This window comes from Otolemur garnettii, unplaced genomic scaffold, assembly GCF_000181295.1.
Source record: "Otolemur garnettii isolate 467f Iridium unplaced genomic scaffold, OtoGar3 scaffold00016, whole genome shotgun sequence".
NCBI lineage: Eukaryota > Metazoa > Chordata > Mammalia > Primates > Galagidae > Otolemur > Otolemur garnettii.
In genome coordinates this window covers 29,737,172-29,744,233 of record NW_003852411.1, presented here as the reverse complement: position 1 = coordinate 29,744,233, position 7,062 = coordinate 29,737,172, and the positions used below count along the sequence as shown (strand labels likewise).

The following is a 7,062-nucleotide window of genomic DNA, read 5'->3' as shown; positions in this document are numbered from 1 at the left end:
GAGACCAAGGACCTACTGAAGAGGAAATTCCGGTATCAGTCCCGTGGCCACCAGCAGACTCTTGGAACACAGAGCTACACCACATACACGCATGCACACACACTACAGTTGTGCACATATACTCATCCACTCGCTTCTGGTCGCTGAGTGGGCTTGGACTTTCCCGTAGTGCTATTTCTGCCAAGCCAAGCCTGGCTTCTGAGGAGTCACTTCTGTTCCTGCTTGGAGACAAGGCCACCTAACAGAGACTCTGGTTCGTGAGGTTCCCTGGTATGCCAACTATTGGTCTTGCTTTTTTACCACATGCGTCTTTAAGTGTATGTATTCTCAAAAGTAACTTCACAATTTTTTGTGTGTATGTGTGGGCATTTCACATTGATTTTAGCAAATAGAAAAGTTTCATATCATTTTTCTTGGTTGTCCTAAAATATTCAAGTCAACATTTCTACACTATCTGTGTTGTCCTATATATGTCAGTTTGGTGTAGGGTTTGTGTAGAAAATCTTGTTATAATTAACGCATAAGCCTGAAAGATGGTCATCAGTGCCTTGCTGTCTTTTGGAGAAATCATGCCAGCCTGGCTTTGTCTGCCCCTCACCTGGCCAGTGCTTGCCTCTTGTTTCTTATTCGTCCTAGTTGAAGGTTTCAAAAATAGTAACTCTGAAAAAAGAAAACAAAAACAATAACTCTGGCACAAAGCTGACTACAAACTTATTAGGACACTGAGACAGAACCATGAGGCTAGAGCGCTCTTGGATTCCTGACATAGGAAGGTAGACAATTAAGTTCATGGACTCATCCTAGGACAACTGCTTAGATAATTTCATTGCTGAAAATCACTATGGTCACAAGACAGCCATGGGGAATACCTCAAAGCAGACAATGATACTCAACAATGAGGTATGTAGTACTTTTTCTAGGATGTATTGGTGAACTTAATTGTCTGACCTTGTATATCAACTGTGACATAATAAATCAGTGGTTCTCAACCTGTGGGTCATGACCCACAGGAACTATATCAAAAGGCCGAGGCATTAGGAAGGTTGAGAACCACTGTAATAAATGTTTATTATGTTAAGCTGCTAAATTTTTTAGTAACTTTTTTCTTACCTTTTTTGATAATGTCTTGCTCTGTCACCCAGGCTAGAGTGGAGTCATACAGTGGCATGATCATAACTCATTATAACTTCCAAGTCTTGAGCTCAAGTGCTGGCCTCTCATCTCAGTCCCCTAGAATAGCTGGGACTATAGGCAATGGCTGTCTATAGTCCCAGCTGCCTAATTTTCTTTTCTTTTTTGTTTTCTTTTCTTTTCCTTTTCCTTTCTTTTTCTTCTTTCTTTCTCCTTCCTTCCTATCTTTATTTCCTTTTCTCTCTCTCCCTTCCTCCCTCCCTCCGTCCCTCCCTCTCTTCTTCCCTCCCTCTCTCCCTTTTCTTTCTTTCTCTCTTTCTTTCTTTCCTTTCTTGACAGGGTCTCACTCTGTTGCTCTGGATAGAGTGCTGTGACATCATAGCTCACAGTAACCTCAAACGTCTGGGCTCAAGTGATGTCCCTGCCTCAGCCTCCCAAGTAGCTGGGACTACAGGCCCCTGCCACAACACCAGCTGGTTTTTCTCTTTTTAGTAGAAACATGTTCTCATTCTTTCTCAGGCTGGTCTGGAACCCCTGAGCACAAGAGATCTTCCCATCTTGGCCTCCCACAGTGCTAGGGATTACAATCCTGAGCCATCATGCCTGGCCTCAAATGCCACCTCCTCATCCTATTTAAAATTTCATTCCACTCTCACTTCTAATTCCTTTTCCCTTCTCTTTTCTCTCTTTCACACTCTTTCTTAACTTGGTTCTTCTTTGTTTTTTGAGTTTATGTTTTTTTTTTTTTCCCCCCCCCCTCTTTTTTTTTTGTTTTTTTCCTTTTTCCCCCCCCCTTTTTTTGAGACAGATTCTCAGGCTGTTGCCTTTTTTTTGAGACAGAGTCTCAATTTGTCACCCTTGGTAGAGTGCCATGGTGTCTACACTTTACCCTTCTAATGAGTCAGAAACATGTCTAGACACAGGACAAATAACAATGCTCAATTTTATAATAAAAAGATATTCTGGCTCAGTGCCCATAGCACAATGTCTCAAGAAAAAAAAGAAGATATTCTTTCCCATTGACAATCATGCTCAGACACATTTCAGCCTTCCAGCCTAAGGGATAATTCCCTGCCTATGAACTACTTCCAGAGATAGGGAAACATTTCATATCCTTGTTTTTGTGAGCCATATTGCTTATATTTCTGACCTTGTTCAAGGGTATCTGGATTCTTAAAGTTTTGTTGGTCTTGCATGCTGAGCTTTAAATGCTCTTCAAAACCACAGGAATTCTGCTCTTGAGACCTAATTGCTGAATAGAATATAAGTTCTGATAAATGTGTTAGTAGGGGGCTGGGAAGTCTTAAAGCAGGCATTGTTAGAAATGTAAGCCTGGAATAGACACAGTTCTGTCTACCTTGGGGTTGAATGGATCTGTGCATATGAAGGCCCTAGATCTTCTGGGAGGAAGAGACTCCTCTTCACCTGCCCACACATTCTTTTTTTTTTTTTTTAGATAGAGTCTTACTGTGTCACCCTCAGTAGAGTGCTGTGCCATCACAGCTCACAGCAACCTCCAACTCTTGAGCTTAAGTGATTCTCTTGCCTCAGCCTCCCAAGTAGCTGGGACTACAGGTGCCCCTCCCCGCCCCCCACAATGCCCAGCTATTTATTTTTGTTGTTGTTCTTGCAGCTGTCATTGTTGTTTAGCTGATCCGGTCCAGGTTCAGACCCACACCCTCAGTGCATGTGGCTGGTGCCATAACCACTGTGCTATGGGCATTGAGCCTGCCCACACATTCTTAAACATTAAATGCAAATATATATATATCTTTAAATTCTACTCCCGAGGCTGACTAGCAAAATCTTTTATTTTTTACACATTCTTCTCTCAAGAACTGTTCCTCTATGACAGGGGTCCTCAAACTTTTTAAACAGGGGGCCAGTTCACTGTCCCTCAGACCATTGGAGGGCTGGACTGTGGGTCCCAGGATGAGTCAGCTACTAAGCAGGATAGGCAGAGGCAGCAAAACACCTGATGGGCTGGATAAATGTCCTAGGTAGGCTGCGTGTGGCCTGCAGGCCATAGTTTGAGGACGCCTGCTCTATGAAGCCTGTCTGTAAAGCCTGAGAAAACAACTGATCTTTTTAGGTTTTTTATCATTTCCCAAAAGCAAGAAAACTCTAAATAAAACCTCAGGCTCTCCTAGTATATGGAAGGCTTCATTGAATGTACCCACAAACACATTTGTACTCTTCCCTAATTTTCTTTAGGAGAAAAATATCCATCTATTGGTTTCCATGTGCCATTTGTATTTTAATAGGTTCTCAAGGTAATATTATAATTTCCCTTTTATATTTCCTCCTCAAAAACTCATTTTTCTTCCGTTCTTGCAGTCTGAACTATTGCCATAAGGGTGTCACGGAAAAGCGATGTCGTGAAGAATAAGCACGCTTATTGAAGTTGTGTTTTAAATAAAGGTGACCATCTGCTCACTCAGGCAAAATGGCGAGCTTCTTTATTTGCAGTTGGCTTATACAGGGAATTTTGTACATGAGCACAATGCAGCAATGACCTCATTGATCCATTTAAACAGCTTATGACCACCTGCCCTGTAAGTAGCTCCTCCCTGGTAATCTGATAATCCACCCAACATACACCTTTAAGCATAATCCTTTCAATATAACCCTGTTTAACATAACTTAGTGAAGAACATGTTGTCAGTTATTACTTTCTTTGTTCTTACCTGATGAAGCCTAAGGCTACGGGGGAAAGAGATGATTTAGGTGTTTCACCTATACTGAACTCCAATTCCTGTCTCGTTTCTACTCACAGTAGGGTAAGACCCTTGTGCACCTTTAGTGCCGTGGGGGTGGTAACAAGCCAAAACTAGGGGCATGTCCAGGGTCAGATGCTAGGCAGTGTGGGAGAGGTAACATGCTAGTATAGAGTCAGAAGCATAGTTAGAGGGAAGCCCAGGCTGGAGTAGAAGTTTTTGGAAGATTCTCGCCTTCTTCACTACTGCTGACTGCTCAAACATCTTAGCATGTTTATCAGAACTTCTTAATAGGCTAGTGCAGTGGCTCACACCTGTAATCTTAGTGAGAAAGGATATCCGGAAGGGTGAGGTCTAGCAGAACAGAGGTCTTCTCAAGGAGACCTCAAAGATACACCTACAGGGTCCTCTTCATGGTGACTCAGCTCTTAGGAATTTGTAGACTTAACTTCCTGGGACCTGGAAATTTCCACTTCTGTAAAATCCTATAGTTTTGTGGGGATGGGAACAGCTTTTCCCACTTGATTCAAACTGACCAATGAGAAAGGTACCTGGGGGTTGGCCCTTTTTGACTGGAGATAAAAAGGGAAAGACCAAGCCAATCCGGGAGCATGGCCATTTTGAATTTTTCTATGCCGTTAGCCCCACCAGCTGAATAAAAGCCTTTTTCCTGTTAAATACGGTGACTCAATATGGTGTTTGAGTGCTGTTTCTCTCCATCGGGCCTCGTCTTCCTGCAACACTAGCACTTTGGGAGGCCAAGGTGGGTAGATTGCTTGAGCTCAGGAGTTTGAGAGCAGCCTAAACAAGAGCAAGATCTTGTCTCTACCAACAATAGAAAAACCAGCTGGGTGTTGTGGTGGGTGACTGTAGTCTCAGCTACGTGGGAGGCTGAGAGCCAAAAGTTTGAAGTTGCTGTGAGCTATAATGACACCACACACTCTACCCAGGGTGACAAAGTGAGACTTTGCCTCAACCTCCCCCTACACCCCCCCAAAAAACAGGCTTGGCGCCCATAGCACAGTGGTTATAGCACCGGCCACATGCACCAACGCTGGCAGGTTCAAACCCAGTCTGGGCCAGCTAAACAACAATGACAGCTGTAACAAAAAATAGCCAGGCATTGTGGTAAGTGCCTGTAGTCCCAGGTATTAGAGATGCTGAGGCAGGAGAATTTGAGACTTGCCTGAGTAAGATCAAGACCCTCATCTCTAAAAACTAGCCCAGCATTTTGGTGGACACCTGTAGTCCGTAGTCCCAGCTACTTGGGAGACTGAGACAAGAGGATCACTTGAGCCCAGGAGTTGGAGGTTGTGGTGAGCTATTACACCACAGTACTCTACTTGTTGCAGGAAGAAGAGGCTCAATGGAGAGAAAGTGCACCCAAACACCATGTTTGTAAGAGGAAGGGCTTTATTCACCGGCTGGGAGCTTATAGCATAGAAGAATTCGAAATGGCCATGCTCCATGACTGGCTTGTTCTTTCCCTTTTTATCTCCAGTCAAAAAGTTCCAACTCATAGGTACCTTTTTCATTGGCCAGTCTGAAACAAGCAGGACATGCTGTTCCAGCCTCCCCCCCCACCCCCCAAAAAAACTATAGGATTTCACAGATGTGGAAATTTCTAAGTTCTAGAAAGTTAAGTCTACAAATTCCCAAGAGCTGACTCACCATGGAGAGGACCTTGTTGGCGTATCCTTGTGGTCTCCTTGAGAAGACCTGTTCTTCTAGACCTCACCCTTCTTGGGTATCCTCTCTCATTCCCCCCTTTTGAGACTCCACATGTATTTTAATTTGGGGTCTCAGTATCAGCTTGCTTCTGCAGGTGCCGATATTAATCGCTTTTCACATTCAACTTTACATCACTCTTCTATAAAATCTAAGGCACAGAACTATTTCTCATCTGTCCTAGTTTCTTTCCCAGTTCCTTCTGCTGCTTCACTGTCGCATGGTGCTACAGGCAGTAAACTTCAGAGTTACCTGGCTGGGCTTTTCTATTCCCCTGGTCTGGATCAGCACTTAGATTTCAGGAACTGTGACTCCTCTGAGGTTCTCTACCCAGGTTTTAATTGTACCGTGGTGGTGGGTTAATATATATATGAGTTTTCACTTTTCCCTGTGTCACATCCCTCCTCCCCTTTTCCCAAAGTTCAAAGTCCAGTTAAGACAAGTCTCGAGAGGAGTTTCCTCAGGCTTCAGCTTTGTGTTGACCAGCCAGCTCCCAGTATGTGGCTGGAGCAGGGCATGTTGACCATCTTAAAAGTTACCTTTGCTTCCCATGGGGCAGTGAAGCTTTCTTTATCCAGCTGTGACAAATTCAGGTGACGATTTCTTCAACCTTTACTGCTGTGTATGTGGTCAGGATGATGGTGGAAAGTCCTTTCTACCTTGGTTTGAGGGGGACCAGGTTCTGATCCTTGATCTATACTTAGTCCTCTTGATCCTCCAGAGAGAAAGGATGTACAGACACACAAAAGACTAAACAGAACATGGTTAATTACGCAGGTGGAGATCTTTCTTGTTACTTTTCCTAGGGCTTTTGTCTGTTCAATTCAGTCTCTCCCAGTTCTTTTAGGAGTCCTTGGTAAATTATAGAGGATTGATGGAGGCCTCTTTGAACAACACCAGTGGCAAGGTCTGTATCCGAGTAAGCTTTGCTTCCTGACAGAGTTTACAGATTCCTGTTCTTATGGCCCTGTTCATGCACCCTACCCTGCCCAAACTTTGAGGCCTATATGTCACATATAGTTTCCAGGTGATATCCAAAGCTTTAGTTATCATTTGCACTATTTCTGTTATGAAGGCTAGCCAATTGTCAAATTTAAACCAGAGTGGCAACCTAAACCATGGGATGATTTCTTGGGCAACGCTTTTACTATTTCAAGAGCCCGCTTCATCCTGGTGGGGAAGGCTTCCACCTATTCCAAGAATGTGCAGACCAGAACAAATAAGCACCAGTTTCCTCTACATCTGAACAACTCAGTATAGTCTATTTGCACATCTTTAAAAGGGGTTTCTCTGTAGGACTGAATTTCAGGTGGCAGGGACAGTCCCTGTCTAGCATGGTGTTGATTGCATGCTACACAATGCTGGCTGACTTTCTTAGCAAGGGTGGCTAACAGGGATATGTAAAAGTATCTCTGCAGAAGCCTCTTAATTTTCTTTTGCCTCTGTCCTAAGTGCATGGCCCCACGCATACAACCTCTATAACCAA

At 43.7% G+C, this 7,062-nt stretch overlaps 1 long non-coding RNA gene across 1 annotated transcript in view; it reads left to right on the top strand.

Moving 5' to 3' along the window:
- Positions 1-3,559, top strand: part of LOC111723808 — a 4,246-nt gene extending 687 nt beyond the window's left edge. Inside the window, exons 2-3 of the long non-coding RNA XR_002772272.1 lie at positions 170-270; positions 3,469-3,559. This is a non-coding gene — a long non-coding RNA (uncharacterized LOC111723808). The remainder of the gene's footprint in view (positions 1-169; positions 271-3,468) is intronic.
- Positions 3,560-7,062: the final 3,503 nt, after the last annotated feature.